The 23106-nt window shown below is 40.0% G+C and overlaps 1 non-coding gene across 1 annotated transcript; it reads left to right on the forward strand.

Annotated features, from left to right (window-relative positions):
* The first annotated feature begins 22431 nt into the window (after positions 1–22431).
* LOC122452604 lies at positions 22432–22540 on the forward strand. The gene has a single exon (XR_006272768.1). It is a non-coding gene; the product is annotated as a U6 spliceosomal RNA (small nuclear RNA).
* The last annotated feature ends 566 nt before the right edge of the window (positions 22541–23106 follow it).

A 23106-nucleotide genomic window follows, 5' to 3' on the forward strand; every position in this document is an offset into this window, starting at 1 on the left:
AGCCCCTCCCCCAGGTCAGAGACCCCAGCGCCAGTCAAGCAGTGTCTCCTCCAGATCCGAGCTCCAGATCCTCAGAGCCGCTCTTCCTAAGTTTCTAAGATTTCATGATTTCAAATATTCCATTTGTTTGCTCAGTCCTAGGGTATTCCTGCTCTTGCTAACTTCATGGTACCTTAGATCTCTTTTACCCTTTTTGGTCCCTAGTTAACAACTTCATACCTCATCAATTCTAGAGAAGCTGTTGCCCGGGAGAACCTACTCTAGGATTCTGAGTGAGGCAAGGAGTGAAGCGTGTAGGATACTATGTTTTCCATCGGATCCTGTCTTCAAGGCAGAGGGATTCATCTTCCAGCCTCTGAGCATACTAGCTGCTGCTATCTCGGAACTGTCTGAACTGGGAAAGTACCCTCAGCTTCAGACAAGTACCTCATCCAAGGGTCCATCACTTGCCTAGAGTGGCGCATCGCCAGTGACTGGCTGATGAGGGGGTGTAAAGGACAACCTCCTGTGCCTTGATTTGGGATCCAGGTTCCCTGCTGGTATCAGCTGAGACCCCATGGGTCACTTTCTCCCTCAGCTTTCCTGCCTTCCTTAGTTCCTTTAGGGATGTGTATTCAGACAAGCCTCCTGGAGTCAGCTGCCCATCTTGGGTTTCTCTCTAGGAATTCCCAGTAGGTCACGGCTTCCCTGATGGCTCAGTTGGTAAAGAATCTGCCTGCAATGCAGGAGACCTGAGTTTGATCCCTGTGTCTGAAAGATCTCCTGGAGAAGGAAATGGCAACCCACTCCAGTATTCTTGCCTGGGAAATCCCATGGACAGAGGAGCCTGGCGGGTTACAGTCCATGGGGTTGCAAGAGTCAGATACGACTTAGCAACTACACCACCACCACCAGTGGGCCAATCTAAGTCAATTTGCTTGGCTCTGGGACCTGCAGAGATTCAGACGGGTATTATGATTGAACTTGGAGTTTTGTTGTTTAGTGGCTAAGTTGTGTCTGGCTTTTTTGTGACCCCATGGACTATAGCCTGCCAGGCTCCTCTGTCCAAGGGATTGTCCAGGCAAGAATACTGGAGTGGGTTGCCGTTTCCTTCTCCAGGGGATCTTCCAGAACCAGGGACTGAATCTGCACCTCCTGCATTGGCAAGAGGATTCTTAACCACTGAGCCACCAGGGAAGTCTTGAGCTTAGAGTGGTGGAAGGCAAATACTTAAAAAAATAATAATAATAATAAAACAAAACAATAGCCACAGGGACAGTTCATAATCTTCATTGCCATAAACACAACACAAAATAAAAAGAGAGTACATACAGGATTACAATTCCTAAAAAATAGCCCAATGCAGGGATAGTGTGGAGAGTTGCCCTCTAGCAGCACTCTCAGGATATTTTTGTTGTTCTGTGTTTTCATCTATTTTTTAGTTCTAACAAGCCAAATTGCCTCAGTACCCCAAGGCCAATCCAGAATGCATATGCCAAATTGGCACCACAAAACAGCATAGCTTATTTTTCTTTTCTACTGTCGATAATTCTATAAATAAAAGAAAAAATGATGTATGAAATTGCTGTTTATCCTTTAATTCACATTATATAGAAAAACACTAACTTTTTCTGAGAAGGAATCTTTTTAATTTATTAAAACGCTTAAAATGCTAATGAACAAAATAGTCATCTTGCAAAGCATTCTGTATTTTTAAAAGTTGCTACTTCAGTTTTTCAAAGGTTTATTCATGGACTAATTTTCTTAGTCTGCAAATAAATGTAAGTGATAAATGTCATATAAAGTTATATCCTGCAGTTTTGTACAATATTCAATTAGTTTTTAATGAAAGGAAATTTATACAAAGAAGATAAAATAGTCTTCGATTAATAGGCTGAATTATACATCAAGCAATGAATAAAGCCTCCTTGAGACATTTTTCATCCCAGAGAATTGACTATTTTTGCTTTATTTTTAATATCATTATAAGCTATAACTACATTTTCTTTGGGGGAGATAAAAGTTTATAGCAACTAAATATCTGGCTATTAGAAGTTTAATTATCTGAACAAATTCAGGATGAGGAATATTTAATATGTCACTTAAAATCAGTGACTGGAAAGAAGTCTCAGTTAAATCCTGGATATGATGATAAATTCTCATGCTTTATAATATAATGATATGGTATTACTAGAGTCATTCTTAAGGCCTTGAAATAGTGCTATCAAACAATCTAGTCTGTATATTTTTTATAAAATCTGCATTTTGTTTGAATATATTTTACATAAGCCTGTTTATATAATGGATTATACTCCCTGCCATTTTCTGCTTGAAATTAGATTATAAATATCCCCCAGGTGACCTCTGAAAATGGTACATTATTCACTTGACGTAGAAAACCCCATAAAAATCATGCAAATCAATAGGTTCAAATCTTCATGTTCACTTTAAGAACACTCGTGAAACTGCCCAGGCCATTAAGGGTAGGCATATCCGAAAAGCCACCATGTATCTGAAAGATGTCCGGAGAAGGTGATGGCACCCCACTCCAGTACTCTTGCCTGGAAAATCCCATGGACGGAGGAGCCTGGTGGGCTGCAGTCCATGGGGTCGCTAAGAGTCAGACATGACTGAGCGACTTCACTTTCACTTTTCACTTTCATGCATTGGAGAAGGAAATGGCAACCCACTCCAGTATTCTTGCCTGGAGAATCCCAGGGATGGGGGAGCCTGGTGGGCTGCCGTCTATGGGGTCGCACAGAGTCGGACACGACTGAAGCGACTTAGCAGCAGCAGCATCTGAAGGATGTCACTTTAAAGAAGCGATGTGTGCCATTCACTCACTGTAATGGTGGAGTTGGCAGGTGTGCCCAAGCCAAACAGTGGGGCTGGACACAGGGTCGGTGGCCCAAAAACAGTGCTAAATTTCTACTGCACGCGCTCGAAACTGCAGAGTACTGCTGAATTTAAGGGCTTAAAGGTCAATTCTCTGGTCATTGAACACATCCAGGTGAACAAAGCCCCTAAGATGCAGTGCAGGATTTACAGAGCTCCTGGTCGAATCGACCCGTACGTGGGCTCTCCCTGCCCCATGGAGGTGACCCTTACTGAAAAAGAGCAGATTGTTCCTAAACCAGAAGAGGAGACTGCACAGAAGAAAAAGATATTCCATAAGAAACTGAAGGAACAAAACTTATGGCCCGGGAATAAATGCGGCAAAAAATAAATGCAAATAAAATAGGAAAGCCAAGTTAATACAAAAAACCCCAGTGTGGTGGCATTTGCTGACTATATAACAACCAGTCTCTTCCTACCTCCTCACTCATGTGACTTTGTAAAAATTGACCCCACTTCCAGATTCAAATTGATTAATCTAAATGAGTTAGGGCCATGTCATCTCTCTTGTAACAATGAATGGCATGCCCTTGTTCACAGGTATGGATGTAGGACCCTTTGGCTGTTTTAAAACAATGAGCCCCAAATTCTTTGACAGTCCTCCTATTGAGAGTTAGAATCTGTGTCTCCTCTCCTTGAATGCAGGCTCTTTGACTTCTTAACAAATAGAATGTGGTAGAATTGACATTTATGATAGTAGGAACTGGAAATTCTTACTCCCTGTTTCTTGGGACACTTGCACCATTCTTTTTTTTAATTCATCACTTGGTATTATCTTCAATTAAGTACAAAGACTTTTCCAATCACATCACATAGGGATCATTTTATCCACTGGTCTGGCTGCCAGTCAGCCCACGAGGAAACCAGCCCCAGAGAGGAATCGAGGCCTCTGGCCCTCAGTTCCAGTCCGTCAACTAGCGCCAAGTTGCCATTCACATAAGTGAGCCATCTTGGAAGTGAGTTCTTCAGCCAACTCATGAACTAAATAAATTTTTGTTGTGATTTCAAGCTACTAAGTTGTAGGGTGGTTTACAATGCAACAGTAGGTAACTACAATATGGATACTTGGTCCCTTGAATGTGGACCTTTTCTCTTTCTTGAGAAATTTAGGATCTTTTATTCTTGGTGAAATTTTGTTAACATCATTTTTTTCCATTTACTTTACTTTTCCTTTTCTCCTTCCTTCCTTCCCTCCAGGCACTTGGTGATCCTTTTCAATTAAAAAAAAATCCTTTTAATTGTGGGAAATTAAAGAATGATAATCTTTCCTTGATAATTTCTTTCTCTTCATTTTCTTTGTTCTGTCTTCATGAATCCTGTAGGAGACAAATTGGATCTCCTGGATTGATTTTCTAATTTTCTTTCCTTTTGTTCATCACTTTCTTTCTATTTATCTTCCAGTTATGATATTGAATTGTTAATTTTAGCTATCAGATAGTTAACTTCCAAGAATTCTGTCTTGTTTTGGGGGTCTACTTTTCAAATAGGAAACTATTCTCCCCGCCCCGCCCCGCAATGAATAAATATTGTGTCTTTCCTCTCTGAGACATTAATTTTAAGAATTAAAAAATCCTGCTATCCGCATTTACTCCTTTTACTGTTCCTTCAGGTCTCCCTTTTATCTGGGAGGCATCACGTATCTGGTCATCTTTGGCCAGAATAATGTTAAAAGTGAGAGACTGTCTAGCTTAGACAATCTATTGCAAATTGGTTTCAATTTCAGTTGAGTTAAACACAAACCTTTTTGAGGCTTACTTTGTAAAATGTTGAATTCTATGCACTTCCAAGGATACAAAGAAGATTAAAACAGAGTCCTCAAGAAGTTTGTGATTTTATAGAGTAGTTCAGTGTATTTCTCTTTAAATCTTTTTTTTTTTTTTTGACTGTGCTGCGTCTTCACTGCTGCCCCCGGGCTTTCTCTAGCTGCAGAAGCCGGAGCTGCTCTCTAGCCGCGGCGTGCGGCCTCTGCTGCATTGGCTTCTCCCGCTGCGGAGCGCGGCCGAGGGCCGGGCTGCAGCCGTTGCAGCACGCGGGCTCAGCAGTTACCGTCCACAGGCTTCGTTGCCCCACAGCATGTGGGATCTTCCCGGACCAGGGATCAAACCCGTGTTCCCTGCACTGGCAGGCGGATTCTTAACCACTGGACCACCAGGGACGTCCCTCCATTTCAATCTTTATGCCATTTCTTTGCTTGTCTTAGGTTCCCTGGCTTCCCTGACAGCTCCGTTGGGAAAGAACCTGCCTACAGTGCAGGAGACCCAGGCTCAGTTCCTGGGTCGGGAAGATCCCCTGGAGAAGGAAATGGCCACCCACTCCAGTACTCTCGCCTGGAGAATCCCAAGGACAGAGGAGCCTGGCGGGCTACAGTCCATGGGGTCGCCAGAGTCGGACACGACTTAGAGATGAAACCATCACCACCAGCAGGTTCCCCAGAGCAGTGCTGCATGGAAGCGGTGATTGTGGACGTTTGTCTTACTGCTAACTTTTAGAATAGCAGCTTTATTGAGACATAATTCACATACCATAAAGTTCACCAATTTAAAGTGTACTACTGAATAGATTTTAGTATATTCACAGACATATGAAATCTTCACTAAAGTCCATTTTAGAACATTTCATTACCTCAAAAAAGAAGCTCCTTTATCTGTTATCCTCCTACTTCCCCATCCTCCGCAGCCCTAAGAACCACTGAATCTACTTTTTGTCTCATTCAGAAATACATTTCCCTATTCTGGGATTGTGTGTGAATGGAATGATGGAATATTTGGTCTTTCATGACTGGCTTCTTTACCTTAGCATAAAGTTTTCAAGTTTCTTCTAGATTATAGCACACAGGGATACTTCATTCTTTCTGCTAATTTTTAAAAACTGTGGTCACACATACATATAACGTAAAATTGGCCAGTTAAACCATTTTTAAGTCAATTCTGTGGCATCAAGTACGTTGACATTGCTGTATAACCATCACTGCTCTCAACTTCCAGAAGTTTTCATCACTCCAACTGAAACACTGTACCCACAAGCAATCATTTTGCCCCTCCCCTGGTCTCTGGAAACTATTTCTCTAATAGTAGAGAATAGTAATAGTCTCTACATATATGACTATTTTGGGCACATATAGGTGAAATCATGCATTATTTGCTCTCTTGTGCCTGACTTATTTCACTTATTTTCACCACACTGTTTTGAGGGATTTTTTTTAGTGGTTGCTCTAGGGCTTGCCGTATACATCTTAACAGCTTCCAATTTATACTAACAGTTTCAATGAGATATAGAAATGCTATCCTATTTAATTCTATTCTCTTTCCTCCCTTTTATTGTTATAATACCTTTCTTGGTATTATTATAATAAGTCTATATTATATCTATAAATGTTATAAACCCAGAAATACATATAGTTTTTAATTTATATAATTTTATGTTTTGAAAAGAAGCTAAGATAAAAAGGAGAGAACATGTGTATTTATAACTTTTGTTATATCAGTGTTCTTATTTATAACTTCCGGTCTCTTCATTTGTTCCTGTGGATTCAAATTACCACATGTAGTCATTTTGTTACGAGGGCTTTGCTCTCACCTCCTTTGTGCTGTTAATGGCAAATGTGGTATATTTCTATGTCTTATATGGACAACAACTTATACTTCTTGTTTTACGCAATATGGGCATTTATCAGACGACACTGAGCTGTAAATATTTTCATTATTCTTTTCCCATCTCTTTATTCTTTATCTGTGTGTTCTTAAGGGGTAGTAGAGGGAAAAGAAGAGGCCATAATTGATTCATAGTAGGTCTGGAAGTTGATCAGTTGTGTTCGACTCTTTGAGACCCCATGGACTGTAGCCTGCCAGGCTCCTCTGTCCATGGAATTTTCCAGGCATGAATATTGGAGTGGGTTGCCATTCCCTTCTCCAGGGGATCTTCCCAACCCAGGGATCGAACCCAGGTCTCCTGCATTGCAGGCAGATTCTTTAACATCTGACCCACCTTGGAAGCCCCATAGTAGATCTGGGGAAGGTTAAATCCCATCAGGTGGAAACTAATGGAAGAAATGACCAGGATGGATTATTTTGGCAGCATTTATAATATACAGCAATATTCTGAAAAAATTAAGAGCATATGCCTTTTTGGTCAGTTAGATTGCTACCTGCAAGTTGAGCATCTTTGAACAAGTAAATTATTTTTTTTTTCTGATCCTCTATTTTCTCTTTGATGTAATGGATATAATATTATCTATGTGGTGTTGAGAGTTAAATGATGTAATATATATTAGGTGTTCAATAAATGATAGCTATTATTATATCCAACTAAGAAGTAAAACTTCAGAGCACATCCCAACAAGGCCCAGGGATTACCCCAGTAGAAGGACGATGACAAACAGGAGCAATAATGACCTATGGTTATTCTGGTTCTCAATAGAAGGGCTAAGGACACGATGACTTTAAACTGAAAAGCAAAGTAGAATTTAGGGACCAGGGTTAAAGGGCCAATGAATATGATGTGAAACTTTTATATTATTTTATCCTTATGTTAGAATACACTTGCACACATTTGGAAGACAGGTCATCAAAATTCCCTGTGACTACACAGTAATGTTGATTTTGGTTCATTATTTCTATGGCAAAAAAAGACCTATTTGTAGGTTGTATATTTAGATTCATGTTTGCTAGACAGCTGTTCAAGTTAGCAGAATGAGGAGGAAAGGGAATACTTTGTACTAATGCATTCTATTTGTTTTTCTTGCAGTCATAGTATAAATTGCTAAAAAAAATAAAGATCCAAGGAGACTATCTTAATTAGGCAACTGTGGTATATGATAACAACAGGTGGCAGAGTATTGAGGTAATCAGAAAAATCTTTATCAACAGGAACATACCTTTATAATGTATTCTGCAATGACAATTACTTAGGTCTCAGTTTATTTCCTCTCCTCTTATCGTCATGGTGTTTTTAAGAATTTTTTTAATAAAAGATTTGTTATCAAGTGAGTTCATGGGAAGAACTTCTAGAAATATCAATATTCTAGAGAAGATTATCAGAAAAAAAACTCATAAAGAGAACTGAGAAGTGGAGTGGCCTGCTAAAGTGACCCATCACAGCTCTTCAGAGCTAGCTTGTGCCCCATGCGGGAAGAGAGTGCAGAGTCCTTGCCTCAATGAGGCAACAGGAGCCCCCCAAAAACCACTCCCTCTTCCTCTTCTTGATGCTAGGTTAATCACTAGGCTTATATTCTAGCAGGTCCAGCTGGTACACACTGTACCTGAAAAGGCAGGAAAGAGGTTATACCCCAAAGAGGCTGCAAGAATTCAGCTAGAATGTTCTGGCAGGATCTGGGGTGCTCGATCACAGAAGCCAGAAAATAAGCAAGATTTCGTTAACCTGAGGACACTTCTAAGTGGAAGAATGGTTGGTTCTTAGAAACCTGGAGAAAGTGATGCCTCATACTTAGTTGAGTTTCAATGCCTAAGTGACAGAAGGGATTTAAACTATAAGAGCATGCACGCTAAGTCGTTTCAGTTGTGTCTGACTCTTTACGACCCCATGGACTGCAACCCACCAAGCTCTTCTGTCCATGGGATTCTTCAAGCAAGAATACTGGGGTGGGTTGCCATGCCCTCCTGCAGGGGATCTTCCCAACCCAGGGATCGAACCCACATCTCTTACATCTCCTGCATTGGCAGGCAGGTTCTTAATCACTAGCGCCACTGGGAAGCCGATCAGAGGAATATGATGATCTTTTTTACAAAACAAATAGAGACACAGAAGTTATGAAGAACATATGGACACCAAGGGAGAAGTGGAAGGTAGAATGAATTAGGAGACTGAAACTGTCATATATACAATAGTGATTCTCTGTATAAAATAGATGGCTAGAACCCACTGCACAGCTCAGGGAACTCCACTCAGCGCTCTGTGGTGACCTAAATGGGAAGGAAATCCAAAAAAGAGGGGATATATGTGTATGTATAGTTGATTCACTTTGCTGAACAGCAGAAACTAACAAATATTGTAAAGCAAATATACTCTCTAAAAATTAATATTAAAAAAAATCAGAGAAATGAACGCATTGAAATATTTATAATATGTGAAGTAAGAAGATCCACCAGAGGATTGTGTTCCACAGGAGGGTCTGAAAGTCACATCACAAAATACCAAACTATCAGTAATTTGCTCCTGGGTGTTAGCATCACCAAGATGAATATTGGCTCTTCTCTGTAGACCAGGGCTGATGGCAGGAAATGCAATCACAGAAGCGGACTCATCAGTAGCAATGGGGATGACGGGATGATAAAACAATAGAGGCTAGTTGGTGGCACCTGACTGCCAGAACCCAGGAGAAAACAAGTGAGAATATGATGGTAAATTTGGAGAGATCCCTAAGGAGACTTAATCCCTTAGGAGCTGTGGAGATAATTTAGCGAAGATGACATCCCCAGGGACAAATAAATGGGAAGCCCCAAAGCTGCTTTATATTAATACAATCAAAAGAAAGCAAGAATAGGTGAGAGAAGCCAGGGGGCAATTGCTCCAATAAAAACTTGTGATCCTTTGCTCAGTTTCTAAGCCAAATGGACCTAAGCCAATTTTCAGACCCCCAAATTATTATTAACTCAAAAGGTGAGTAGGTCCCTAGGGAAAATGTATGGTAAAGAGTCTTTTAGTGCCTTCCCAAAGGGACCTTCAGCCACTTAACTCAGGTGACCATGATTGGAGAAAGGAGAATGCCCAGATATTTTGAGAATTAAGTTAAAGATGAAGAAACTAAATTAAACTAGAAACCAAAAAAGTCATCATGGCCCTTCCATTACAACTGTGGCATATGCAGACCCATCCAACATGGAAGAAGCACTGAGTAAGTAGATAAAATAACAGCCAGTTGACATTAGCCAGCGTTTTCTATCAGGAATCCCAGAACTGGCACAATGGGCATGTGAATGCAGTGATCATGAAGTCAGAGGTGGAGTCTAGGCGTGAACCCAGTAGGATGGAGTCCCACATGTCAAGGCCTATGTAATCACTAATCATCGCTTCCTCTGAATATCTGGTCTGTCAGCAACAGAGAACAATGTTGAGCTCACAATATGGCAATATTCCTTGAGAGACCAACTGGTTGCTTGGTTTCAAGTTTATTACACTGGGTCCTTTCCATCCAAGAAGGGCCAGTGATTCATCCTCAGGAAAAGAAACTTATTCCAGGTACAGCTTTGCCTTTCCAGCGTGCAGTCTCAGCCAGCACCATTATGATACTGTTTATGGAGTGCCTGACTCACAAGCATGGAATCACTCATAGTATACCAGTAACCAGAGGATCAATTTCACAGCAAGGAATTTGCAGGAGGGGGCCCAAGACAATGGGACCTACTGGTTGAATCACCTCTCACATCATCCAGAAATAGCAGATCTGATAGCACATTGAAAAGACCTGCTGAAAAAAAAAAAAAGAAAGAAAAGACCTGCTGAAGTTACAACTGAAATGCCAGCTTGGAAACATAGTTTGCAAGGATGGAGTGACTCCCTGTGAGATACAATACTATACTTCACTGAATCAGGTTTCTGTTTATGGCTTGGGAGTGAAGGTATAGAAGCATGAGTGGCCCCATTTATCATCATTTCTCATGACCCACAGGGGAATTCCGCAGTTCCTACCCCCATAATTCTGGGCTTTGCAGGCTTACAGACCCTGACCCACCAAAGGGGCCTTTGAACTATAAGCGAAAACTGCCACTTGTGTACCTTGGTTTCCTCTGTCCAACAATTAGCAGGAAAGAGGAGGGTCACCATCTGTCAGGGGTAACTGACCCTGATTATCAAGAGAACATAAGACTGGGACTCCCCTGGTGGCCCAGTAGTTAAGAATCTGCCTTCCAATGCAGGGGATGTGGGTTCGATCCCTGCTTGGGGAACTAACATCCCACATGCTGTGGGGGCAATTAAGCCCAAGCACTGGAGCAAGAGAAGCCCTGTCCACCCCAATGAAAACATCCAGTGCAGTCAGAGTTTTTTAAAAAAAGATGACATAAGACTTCTATAATATAAGAAGGGGCTTGCCCGGTGGCTCGGTGCTAAAGAATCCGTCTGCTAATGCAGGAGACACAGGAGACTTGGGTTATTATTAGTTTTTATACTTCAAGAGTGTTAAATTATACTTTGGCTAGATCAATATTCCGTGTTTACACTGTGATGACTAAATGATTGCTATTCAGAGCTAAACAATGTAGTAAACAATGATTACATTTTTTTTGGCAAACTGAAGTTGATCATTGTCTTGTTTTTACTTAAAAAACAAAACTTCTTCATTTTCTATTTACTATCACTAATTGAAGTCCAAGTGTCTAAATACCATCTCAAGATATTCAGGCAACTCAAGTATTCTGTCAAATTCATCTTCATGAACAAGTCTTTCTCTTGGAGTCTTCTGACTTGGTCTGTTAGAATTCATTGCCTTTTATGCTCGTCCAGATAGCCCCCTGGGATCCTAAGACTTTCTCTTACATGTTAGAGATCCTCTTTCCTATAATCTTTGTCTTCCATTTTGTTTTGGTTTTGTTCACTACTGTGTTGGAGAACTGTCTCAAATAATTATTCAAGAAAGGGTGCATAGGATGTAAGATCTTTTTGAGATCATAGAGGTCTGAAAATATCTTTATTCTACTTTTCAGTTCTATTTATAAATTAGATGAATATAGAAGTTTAGGAAACATTTTTCCTGCAGAATTCCAAAGGCATTGTTTTAATTCCTTATAATTTATAGGATTGCTATTTCAAAGTGCAAAGCCAATCTGATGCAATTTATTGAGCAACTATTATGTAATCAGATTGTCCCATATTTACCCTTATGATACATCTGTTTTCTGATCTTCTAGCTGCCCTCAGTATTCCACACACTCATGAGGTGTGTTTTCACGTAGCTCTCTTTTCATCAAGTGTCCTGGGCACTCAGAGGCCCTTTCAATCTTTAAAATCACGTCCTTCAGATATGAGAAATTTCCTAGATTTTTTTCATTGATGATTTCTATTTTTCTGAAACTCCATTAATTTGTATATTGAAACTTCTGTGTCCCCTTATTGTTGTTTTCCCTATTTTTTGTATCTTTGTCAATTTACTCAACATTCTGGATATGTCCTCCACTGTATCTTTCAGCTCATACTGAGACTTCATTTATATTATTTTTAAGTTCAAAAAATTGTGTGTGTGTGTACTCTAGATGTTTTGTTCTGTTCTGATTTCACAGATGTTTTGTTTTGTTCTGTTCTGATTTCACAGTTGAAGTGTCTTCTCTTTATCTCAGGACTAAGTTAAGGATGGGAATAGGGTGGCTCTGGGGATGTTGGTGTCAAGAGTTAGTGAACTTCATTCTAAGCTTTAAGGTGACAGTTGCCAACTATTAAGTTCTTTTACTTTCTCAGTTCAACTGAGAGAAAGACGTTGACTGAGATTTATTGGCCCACCTGGGTTAGTTATTACCCTGACCCAATCAAACATGACCAAAGATTAAGGTATACTACACCAGCATGACTCCCAGGGTCTCACCATTGGTAACTGGAAAAACTTCTCAGAGAAGGGAACATGTGTCATGGAACAGGAAGATATCCCAAAAGATTTGTTTCCCTAGTCTTTCTTCCTGAGACATAGAGAAAGTATTCTTTGATCCTTTTTAAAGTTGAAAAACTTCAACATGTGTTAGATTCCTGAACTTAAAGTCATCTAGACAAGGGAGAATATTCTGCATTTAAAATCAATCTTGGGGACTTCCCTGGTGATCCAATGGCTAAGATTTTGCACTTGTAATGCAGGGGATGTGGGTTCAATCCTTGGTCGGGGAACTAGGATCCCGCACACTACGGAGCTACTAAGCCCATGCTCCCTGGAGCCTGCATTTCACAAACAGAGAGCCTGTGTACCACAACTACCAGAGTCCACGCACCACAGCTAGAGACTCCATGGGCCACAGTGAAAGATCCTGCATGATGCGACAAAGATCCCAAGTGTTGTAAGGAAGACCGACACTATCACACATAATAAAATATTTAAAATTAAAATAAAAAATCAATCTTTATAGAGTAAGGGTTTGCCTCTCATGAGAATCACTCAGAGGGCAGGCTTTAAGAAATGTGGATTTTCAGGCCGTACCTCCATAGGTTCTAACCTGCCTGATGTGAGATGGAGCCTGAGAGTTTGTGTATCTAACAAGTCTCAGCTGGCACTGATACAGAATTAAGAACCATGCTTCAAAAAACACACGTGGAGAAGGCCTTTTTCATGCTATGCTACACACAAAAAGAAAAATCTGATTTTTATTTCAAGAGTCGAGAAAATATATGAAATCATTGAAGCAGGTATTTTAAAGAAACTTGAATATTTAATACCTCATTTTGCTTAACTCACTAATTTGAATAGCCACCAAGGGCAGCTCCTCTTGGCAAGAGTTACAAGATTGCTGCCAAAGTTCTTTGTGAAAAATTCAAATTGAGAATTCAGATCATTGAGGGCATGGCACAGTATCATAATTATCACAGCCACCTCATCACCTACTGGCCTAATCAATTTTCTGGGAAAGAGGTTTCTTATCTCTTAAAGAGAAGTCTTATGCATTAAAATTCTCTGTGTCTTCAAATGTATCAGTGCTATAACAATGACTCTGAACCTAAAATTCTTAAGGAAAGTGAAAGATATGCTGTCACGTGACTCAGAAATGGGATTCACGAAGGAAAAATTTTAAAAACTTAAGTCACTTTTGACTTAGCTTGAGAATGAGTTAGCAATCAAATTTCTCCTCTTCCTAATTATTTTTTAAAACTGTAATGACACATCAGTAGGATATTTTCTTCTTGATCCTCATTCACATTCTTTTAGATATATGAAAATTTATTTCAAGTAATTACATCCAGAAATATTTATGGTACATGCTACTGTTCTCTTTAACTTGGAAAACATATGTGTTTATTAGGTTTTATAATTCTTTCTTTCCTACCCCATGTTTCCTCTACCACAGTGAAGAAGTGAATCAAGACCTTTAAGGAAGATAAGACTTACAAAAAAGACAAAGGACTAGAGTTATAATTGAAACATTTGTATTAGAGTCAAGGCCAAACATTTAGTAGTTATTAGAAGAAATATATGCAAAATTTGGTGACCAATAAGATGTGGCAACAGGCTACTTGGGCTCAGAGCTCACCGAGGCATTTTTTCTTACATGTCTTTGAAACATACCCAAGTAATTTGTTGAAACCCATGGATTTATTATTTTTCTTTATTCTGTTGACTTCAACATCTTTTTAAATTGTTGCTTAGTCATGTCCAACTCTTTGTGACCCCATGGACTGTAGCCCACCAGGCTCCTCTGTCCATGGGATTTCCCAGGCAAGAATACTGGAGTGAGTTGCCATTTCCATCTCTGGGGGCACATGCTATTGTTTGTGTTAAATATTATTTTGGCTTTGACTTTGTTTAACCTTTGTCATGCAAATAAAAATATAGTTAATTTGAACTAATTGCCAAATTACAGTAATGAAGAAATTGTATGTTAGCAACAATTTCATATTGATTCTATAAAATATATACAAGATAAAAATAGAGGAAGTGATCATCTCATTACATAGTAAAAGCCCAATGTACTATCTTAGTAAACTGAATTTACCTCCTAGTTTCAAGTGGCAAGTCTATGTTTTACCTGCGTCTCATTCCTGAGACCTCTCCTTAAGGCTCCAATCTTTATTAACCTCAGTACCTTACAATACATTTTTATTTGAGTATCATCTTGCAACACAATCATCTCCCACAAAATGTTTCTAATCCTCATATTTCTATGAATAATACCATTAATTTGGTCTCATGCTTCTAACATTAGAAAAAATTAGAACTAATTTTGCAAATGATGGAGTTTGAATTGGATTGGAGCTAATGGGTTTGAGGGCTTCCCAGGTCACGCTAGTGATAAGGAATACACATGCCAATGCAGGAAAAGTAAGAAATGCAGGTTCCACCCCTGGGTTGGGAAGACCCCCTGGAGAATGAAATGGCACCCACTCCAGTATTCTTGCCAGGAGAATCCCATGGACAGAGGAGCCTGGTGGGGTACAGTCCATGGGGTCACGAAGAGTCGGACACGACTCAGCGTCTGAGCAGCAGACCTGATGGGATTGAAACTCCACCTAGCTTAAGGAAAAAAGGGAATTTGCTGGTAAGATCCAGTGGTGGTTCAGAGAATCAAAGAAAGTGGTACAGGCACCAGAACAGGTCTGGGAACCTCTGGAATTGGAACCAGCAAACTAGTGCCACGAGAATGTGCTCTTTCTTCTAGATGACAGCTATATTTTCTGAGTATTTTTCACAAGTCTGGGGTATCAGTAAGAGACTTGATGCCACATGCCTACCACTCAATGTGCATACAGAAAAACTGTTTGGCCTCCATTTTAAATTTAGCCAGTCTCAGTTTGGCGTTCTTATTAATTTCTGTCCAGCCTGGGCCATGTGCCTATTCCTTGGGCCAATCACTGGGGCCAGTGGATGTTGTACTATATTTGGGATTGGCAGACATAGTACAACATCTTCCTGCAAGGAACCTACAAGGTTTGGGAGGGTTCTCACTCTCTCTGTGGCATTCATAACCTTCTAATATGACCCTTACGATTCCCTAATACAGCTCCTGTGTCTTGCAAATATCACCACCCTTCAAGCACAACGGAGTTCATTTATATCCCAGCCTCGTCTTAGAATCACAGAATCTCAAAAATGGAAAGTCTCTATATAGGCGTTAGTTCATTTTAGCTTCTTGACCTTAGGGAGATTAGAGGTGAATATTTAGGAATTAAAAGGATAAATGAAGAGAAGGGAGATGAGATAGCTCGAAATGGATGGGGTGGGGCATGCAAAATCTAAGGTTTTGTCCATGTGACAAAGGCATTCTACCCCAGGTGGCTGGGATACGGTGAGGACTACTGGGGAGCCGGACTTCGGGAGAGGAGGGGATAGAGAGAGTGTGGGATGGGCTCGAGGAAGAGGTTTTTCGCTTTTCTTTTGGCTTGCAGGATTTTAGTTCCCTGAGCAGGGATTGAACCTGGCTGGGCCATGGCAGGGAAAGCGCCCAGTCCTAACACTGGACCACCAGAGAACGCCCCAGGAAGAGCCCACCTGGGAGAACTCTGCACAAGAGGAAGGAGAAAAGCCAAGTGAGTAAGAGGGGAGAGGATGGGAGGAAGGGGACAAGGCAGCTTCTCAAACCTGCCATCCGTCCCATGTTTTTGTTAGCATAATTCTATTCCAATAGAGCTTGTATGTAGGGTATGATTACAATCTGGTTTACTGTGGTAAAAAAAATCCAATTATTTTACATGTTAAACCGAGAGTGATTTTCTGTAACAATAATCGTCTGGGCACCAGGGTTTATAACAAGCCAAGATCTGCTTCTGTGCAGCTGCCACCCACTGGTTTTGGCTCTCACCCTTGCGATCAGGCAGAATAGCCTGCTTCCTTTACATCTGGCAAACATTCAGATATTTGAAAACAATTATCATGGAGTCCCTGAGTCATCCCTCTTTCAGACTAAACATTCTCGGTTTTTTAACCTTTTCTCATAGAATATAATTAGAAATACCTTGCTGCTGAATTCACTCCAGGTAGCTTCTTACCAGGGCAGAGAAAAATGGGTTTACTGCTTCTTTAATGATAGATAATAAGCATCTAAAACAGCAGCCTAAAATCACATTAATAATTTTAGTAGGTACCCTGTGTATGAAAGGTAAACTTAACTCTCAATGAAAACTCCAGGTCCTTTCCACTTGTGCTGCTTTTGACCTAGGTCTCATCTCTCCTGTTTTCATTCATCTATTGGAGGACTTTACTGAAGACATCTCATTAATTAAATACATTTTGTTAATGAGGAACCACTGTGGGCTTGGCAGTGGGAGTGGGAAAGATGTATCGCTACTAGCATCCTCTCCCATTGCTGTGACCCAGGGAAACTAAGGATGGCAGGACCCAGGGTTAGGACTGTGAGTGAGAAAAGCAAAACGTCTGGGGTGTGAAATTTAAGCAGGCGCTCACGTTCGGGTTTGTGCAAGCGCAGGACTAATAGTGTGGTATTCTGGGCCGAGTTCTTAGCCAGTTCCCTGCTCCAGTGATCACTTTGGAGAATCTGAGAACACAGATTGGATAGGTTTAGTTCAGGTGTTGGTCATTATAACTACAAAGTTTTAGACTTAGTACTTTTATATTGCGCACAAACACACACACACATACTCTTATATAATGTACCCTGGGGAAAATGACAGTCATATATGGTCAGCATGAGGGAGATCAGAATACACGATTGAGGTCTTTCCTAGTCTTTGCATAACAGCAAGAGAGAAAAGAGACGTATATAAATCCAAGTCTTGCTCCCAGTTTGGAGGTGTTTATACTCAGGGGTTCCTTTAGGCTTTGGATCCTTGATATCCCTGTCCAAATTTTTCTTTAAAATTATCGCCTGGATCTAGATTCTCCCATCCTGCAGAGCTGCAGTTCAGAACATTAAGTGACTCCCCAATGACCAGCACCAAAAGAAAAGCCCTACATAAGAAATTGGGAGAAAATAAAGAACTTCGCTATGATTATATAACTAAGCCTCAGACATAAAAGGAGGTTAAGTCAAAAGGGAATGGCCCCTAACGGAGAGCATTAAAACCCTTTCCAGGAAAACAAAGAGAAGGGGCGCATAGGCAAAGGCGAGTTGAATACATTCCTCCTCCCTCAGGTCAGGGTGCCTTGTCTAGCTTAAACCAGATCTATTTGAGGAACTTCCCATTTTAGTCTCCTCAGTGAAAGGGGACCAGGAAGATGAATGCCACAGGGTTCCCAATGCAGGACTCAATCAATCTAAGGCCCAATCAGTTATGAAGAGATACTCTAACTTTTATAATAAATGTAAACGCAAAATCTCAGGAGTGTTCTTACCTCTGATTGAGGAGGAAGAGAGTCAGGAGGCATCACAGAGAGGGGGAGGAGCCATTTTTACCTTTACTTTCAGAATATAATGATATACTTTTAATTTTAGATGCTATTCTTGCTCCTTCTGAAACATTTAAAGACCACAGAATGACAAAACATAGAGTGGAAGTCTTATCCCGTGCTTCTGGCCCCTAGGAGAGACAACTGTTAACACTTTAATATGTATCTATCCAACACTCCAGTGTCTTTAAAATGCGTTATTATATATGTATTAGTCAGGGTTCTCCAGAGAAATAGAACCAATAGTATGTATGTGTGTCTAAATGTCTATATCTTTATCTATTTCACCTATCTATATAATGTAAATGAGAGTGAGACAGAGAGAAAGAGTAAGGAACTGGCTCACATAATTCTAAGTCCTAAGGTCTGCAGTTGGCAAGCTGGAGACCCAGGAGAGCTGACGATATAGTTCAGTCCAAGTCCAAAGGATTGAGACCCAGGAGAGCTGATGGTGTAAGTTCCAATCCAAAAGCTGGCAGGCTGGAGACCCAAGGAGACTTGATGTTCCAGTTTAAGTCCAAAGGCAAGAAAAGACCAATGTCCCAGCTCCAAGGCTGTCAGGCAAAATGCATTTCCCCTTTCTTAGCCTTTTTGTTCTATTCAGGTCTTCAACTGACTGGGTGAGGTGCACGCACATTAGGGAGGGCAATCTGCTTTACTTAGTCTATCAATTCAAATGTTAATCCAGAAACACCCTCACAGACACAAACAGAATAATGTTTGGCCAAACGTCTGGGTTTCCTGTGGCCCAGTCAAGTTGATACATAAAATCACTGCATATGTTTATTATATGAAATAAATGGCTCAAAGCATAGGAATTGGCCTCCAACCTATATTGACATCAAGAATGTGGGCTTCAGGGTCAGAGGGCCTGGGTTTGAGTTGTAAATTTGATAAGTCACCAAATGGCTCTGAATTTCTGTTTCCTTATTTATAAGACTAACCTAATAACATGATATACTTTACAGAGTCGTGATGGAAGTTAAACAAAATGTTGCAAATAAATTGCCTAGTGGAGAATAAGCACATTGTTAAATCCTCAACAATATAATGGTATCTAAAATTTATATGCCACTTAGAATAGGCCAATTTCTAAATGGTACAGTACTAATTTATTCCTCAAAAACATCCTATAAAGTCAGTACTATTATTATTGCTATTTTACAGATGAAGAAACTGAGGCACATGAAAGTTAAATGGCCTGTCCAAGACCTTGCAGCAAAGTAGTTGTTAGCAGTGGACATTTTAGCTCTGGAGTACATGCTCTAACCACTTTCTTTACTGCCTTCCAACTGCTGCAAATATTTCATTTCCCAGTTTGTATTTACCTCTAAAGTTTGCTTATAGTGTCTTTCTTCTATAAGAAGTCGTAAAATTTTATCTAGTCTGATTTCTTCTTTTAAAATGATTTCTTGCTGATCTTATTCTTAAATGATTAACAAAAATTTCCCTGTCAAAGAAGATTTCTACCTTCCACCTTGACAGAAAGATAACTGTGTATAAAAGACATGCATGAAAGGATGAGAAAGCAGGGGACATTCGGGAAAAACTGAGATAATCAGATCCATGAATTCTGGGAGACAAGCTTGAAAAGGTCATTTAGAATTAGATTGTCAAGAACCTTGTAAGTATTGATTTTATTCTGAGAGTAGTGAAAGTGGGAGCCACTTAACTTATGCTTTTGCAATAAAACATACTTATATATAGAATGATATAAAGCAAAATAAAAATAAATATTTTCTAATTGAGACTTCCCATACACCCAGCATATTCTTAAAAGGTAAGCTTCTTTTACATGTTTCTGATTTTGATTCTTGTGATTATCATTGTAATCCTGAAGAATATATTTTTAATTCTCTTTTTAATTTGTAAGTTCAGAGAAAATTTACTTACTCCCATTTATGAAAGAAGAGGCATTTGGCTTATATGTGCCATTTCCCACCTTTTCTCCCATTGCCCTCTCCTCTTAAATATGTATTCAATACTATACCACATATATGAATAATAAAAGAATATACACGCATGTTCTATTTGTCTTTTATATCAATCAAAAATATATAAAATTCTAATTATATTCCAGCAATTAAAAATGAAAACTTCTAATTCTGCTTTATGTAAGGTGAGAGAAATTACCATCCTTAAACTATTCTTCAGAGATCAAATTGCAAACATGCATTGGATCACAGATAAAAGCAAGAGAATTCCAGAAAAACATCTGCTTTATTGACTATGCCAAAGCCTTTGACAATGTGGATCACAACATACTACAGAAAATTCTTCAAGAAATGGGAACATCAGACCACCTTACCTGCTTTCTGAGAAATCTGTATGCAGGTCAAGAAGCAACAGTTAGAGCTGGACATGGAACAATGGACTGGTTCCAAATTGGGAAAGGATATATCAAGGCTTTTTTTTGTCACCCTGCTTATTTAACTTATATGCAGAGTACATCATGTGAAATGCTGGACTGGTTGAAGCACAAGCTGGAATCAAGATTGCTAGGAGAAATATCAATAACCTCAGACATTCAGATGACACCACCCTTATGGCAGAAAGTAAAAAAGAACTAAAGAGTCTCTTGATGAAGGTGAAAGAGGAGAATAAACAAACTGGCTTAAAACTCAACATTCAAAAAATGGAGATCATGGTGTCTGGTCCCATCACTTCATGATAAATAGACGGGGAAACAATGGAAACAGTGAGAGACTTTATTTTTTAGGCTCCAAAATCACCGCAGATGGTGACTGCAGCCATGAAATTAAAAGATGCCTGCTCCTTGAAAGAAAAGCTATGACCAACCTAGACAGCATATTGAAAAGCAGAGACATTACTTTGCCAACAAAGGTCCATATAGTCAAAGCTATGGTTTTTCCAGTAGTCATGTATGGATGTTAGAGTTGGATCATAAAGAAAGCTGGGCGCCGAAGAATTGATGCTTTTGAACTGTGGTGTTGGAGAAGACTCTTGAGAGTCCCTTGGACTGCAAGGAGATCCAGCCAATCAATCCTGAAGGAAATCAGTCCTGAATATTCATTGGAAGGACTAATGCTGAAGCTGGAACTCCAATACTTTGGCCGCCTGCTGCGAAGAACTGACTCATTTGAAAAGACCCTGATGCTGGGAAAGATTGAAAGCAGGAGGAGAAGGGGACGAGAGAGGACGAGATGGTTGGATGGCATCACTGACTCGATGGACATGAGTTTGAGCAAGCTCTGGCAGTTGGTGATGGACAGGGAGGCCTGGCGTGCTGCAGTCCATGGGGTCGCAAAGAGTCAGACACGATTGAGCGACTGAACTTAACTGAAAACTATTCTTTTTTTAAAAAAATCCATTTAGTTAGTTAGTTGTTCTTGGCTGTGCTGAGTCTTCATTGCTGGGTGCAGGTCTTCTCTAGTTGCGGCCAGCAGGGGCGACTCTCAAGTTGTGGTGCACAGACCTCTCATTGCAGTGGCTTCCCTTGTTGCAGAGCACAAGCTCTTGGGCGCGTGGCCTTCAGTAGCTGCAGTGCTCAAGCTTAGTCGCTCCACAGCATGTGGGCCCCCCAGACCCACCCTGTGCCCTGCATTGCAACATGGACTCCTAAACTACTGGGCTTCGCGAGAAGCCCCTAAGTTCTTGCTTCACCTAGTCTCTGATGGCTCTATCTTTACTTTGACGCTGTCAAGATCGCTAACATTTACATTCTGTTCTTTATGGTAAGTATTCTCTACCTTTTCCAACCCCTTAGAACAAAGAAGTGATATTTTATAATATCATGATTGAATAAATTTATTTGTTGTGATGCAAGTTATATGATTAGAAAATGTAATTTCCTATTGCTAAATGAGTGCTGACCCAAACAGTGTCAAGATCAGATGGACTGGTGGCTCAGAGGGTAAAGAATCTGCCTGCAACGTGGGAGATCCCGGTTCAATCCCTGGGTCGGGAGGATCCCTTGGAGAAGGGAATGGCAAACCACTCCAGTATTTTTGCCTGGAGGATTCCATGGACAGGGGTGCCTGGCAGGCTACAGTCCATGGGGTCACAGAGTCAGACTCGACTGAAAGACTAACACTTAAACAACAGATACTCAAAATCATGCCCTATTCAATTTGCTTGATGCATGGACTATATGGCTTTCCCCACTGACTATCTAATTGCCTTTCTTTTTTCTATTGAGGGAAGAAATAAATATATAAAAATATATTAAAATATACCTTTTTCCTTATAATAATATCTTCCAGCTTTGTAATATATTGCTAATGGTTGTTGAATGGGAAGAATTTTCCCCCTGAACATCCTCTTCAGACCTTCTTTTCCAATTTAAATGTGTTGCTCTCTAGGCTTGATGTCCAACTGTTATGCTACAGTTTCTTTTCATTGTATTCATAGGTCAGGATTCTGTTCTCATTTTGTTGGGCTATTTCAAGTTAAAATCTAAAAAATAAATAAATGTGCATCAGAATAAATTTTTGAACCCACGCATTCCTTAAATGACTTAATTTTGTCCTCACGCTTAACTGAGTTTAATTTGACACAGAATTCAAGCTTGTCATTTGTGTTTGATAAATGTAAGCAATAAAAGCTCTTAGTGAGTGCTCGCTTCGGCAGCACATATACTAAAAACTTGGAACGATACAGAGAAGATTAGCATGGCCCCTGCGCAAGGATGACACGCAAATTCGTGAAGCGTTCCATATTTTTTTTTTTTAAAAAAAAAAAAAGCTCTTAGTGACCCTCTCCACGTCAGGCCCACACATTTATAGTTCCATAAACTAAGGAGACTTGAATGAGTTTTGCAACAGCCGATTTTCTCATCTAACTCAGATTATTAATTATTTCAGTCTGCATAGAATTCAATTTCCTTCCTACATATGTGTGTTCTTAAGACCTGCTACACATTGACTTCTGCTTTCTACATGGTAGGTGGCTGCATTTACCGGGGTATGTCATATTTACATCATCAAAAAAGTCTATAGCGTATTTTTTGACCTGTGAGTGAAAACTGTTATATAACTGTCCCTTGTCATTATCATGGGAACATCCAGCTGTGAAAAAAATTTAAATATATTCAAGTACTCCTACGTAGAATAAAGTAATATACTTCTTTGTTGTGAATAAAAAACTTGGAGTTCATTGCGTTTGTATCCCACTGAGCATGTCCTTGTTGAACATTTTTGTGTGAAATCGCTCTGTATTTCTTGCAGTTGTGTTCCCTCCTCCACACTGACAGACCAGTATCCTGCTGTGTTGTAACGGTGTCAGTAAAC

Source organism: Cervus canadensis, chromosome 13, assembly GCF_019320065.1.
Source record: "Cervus canadensis isolate Bull #8, Minnesota chromosome 13, ASM1932006v1, whole genome shotgun sequence".
Lineage (NCBI taxonomy): Eukaryota > Metazoa > Chordata > Mammalia > Artiodactyla > Cervidae > Cervus > Cervus canadensis.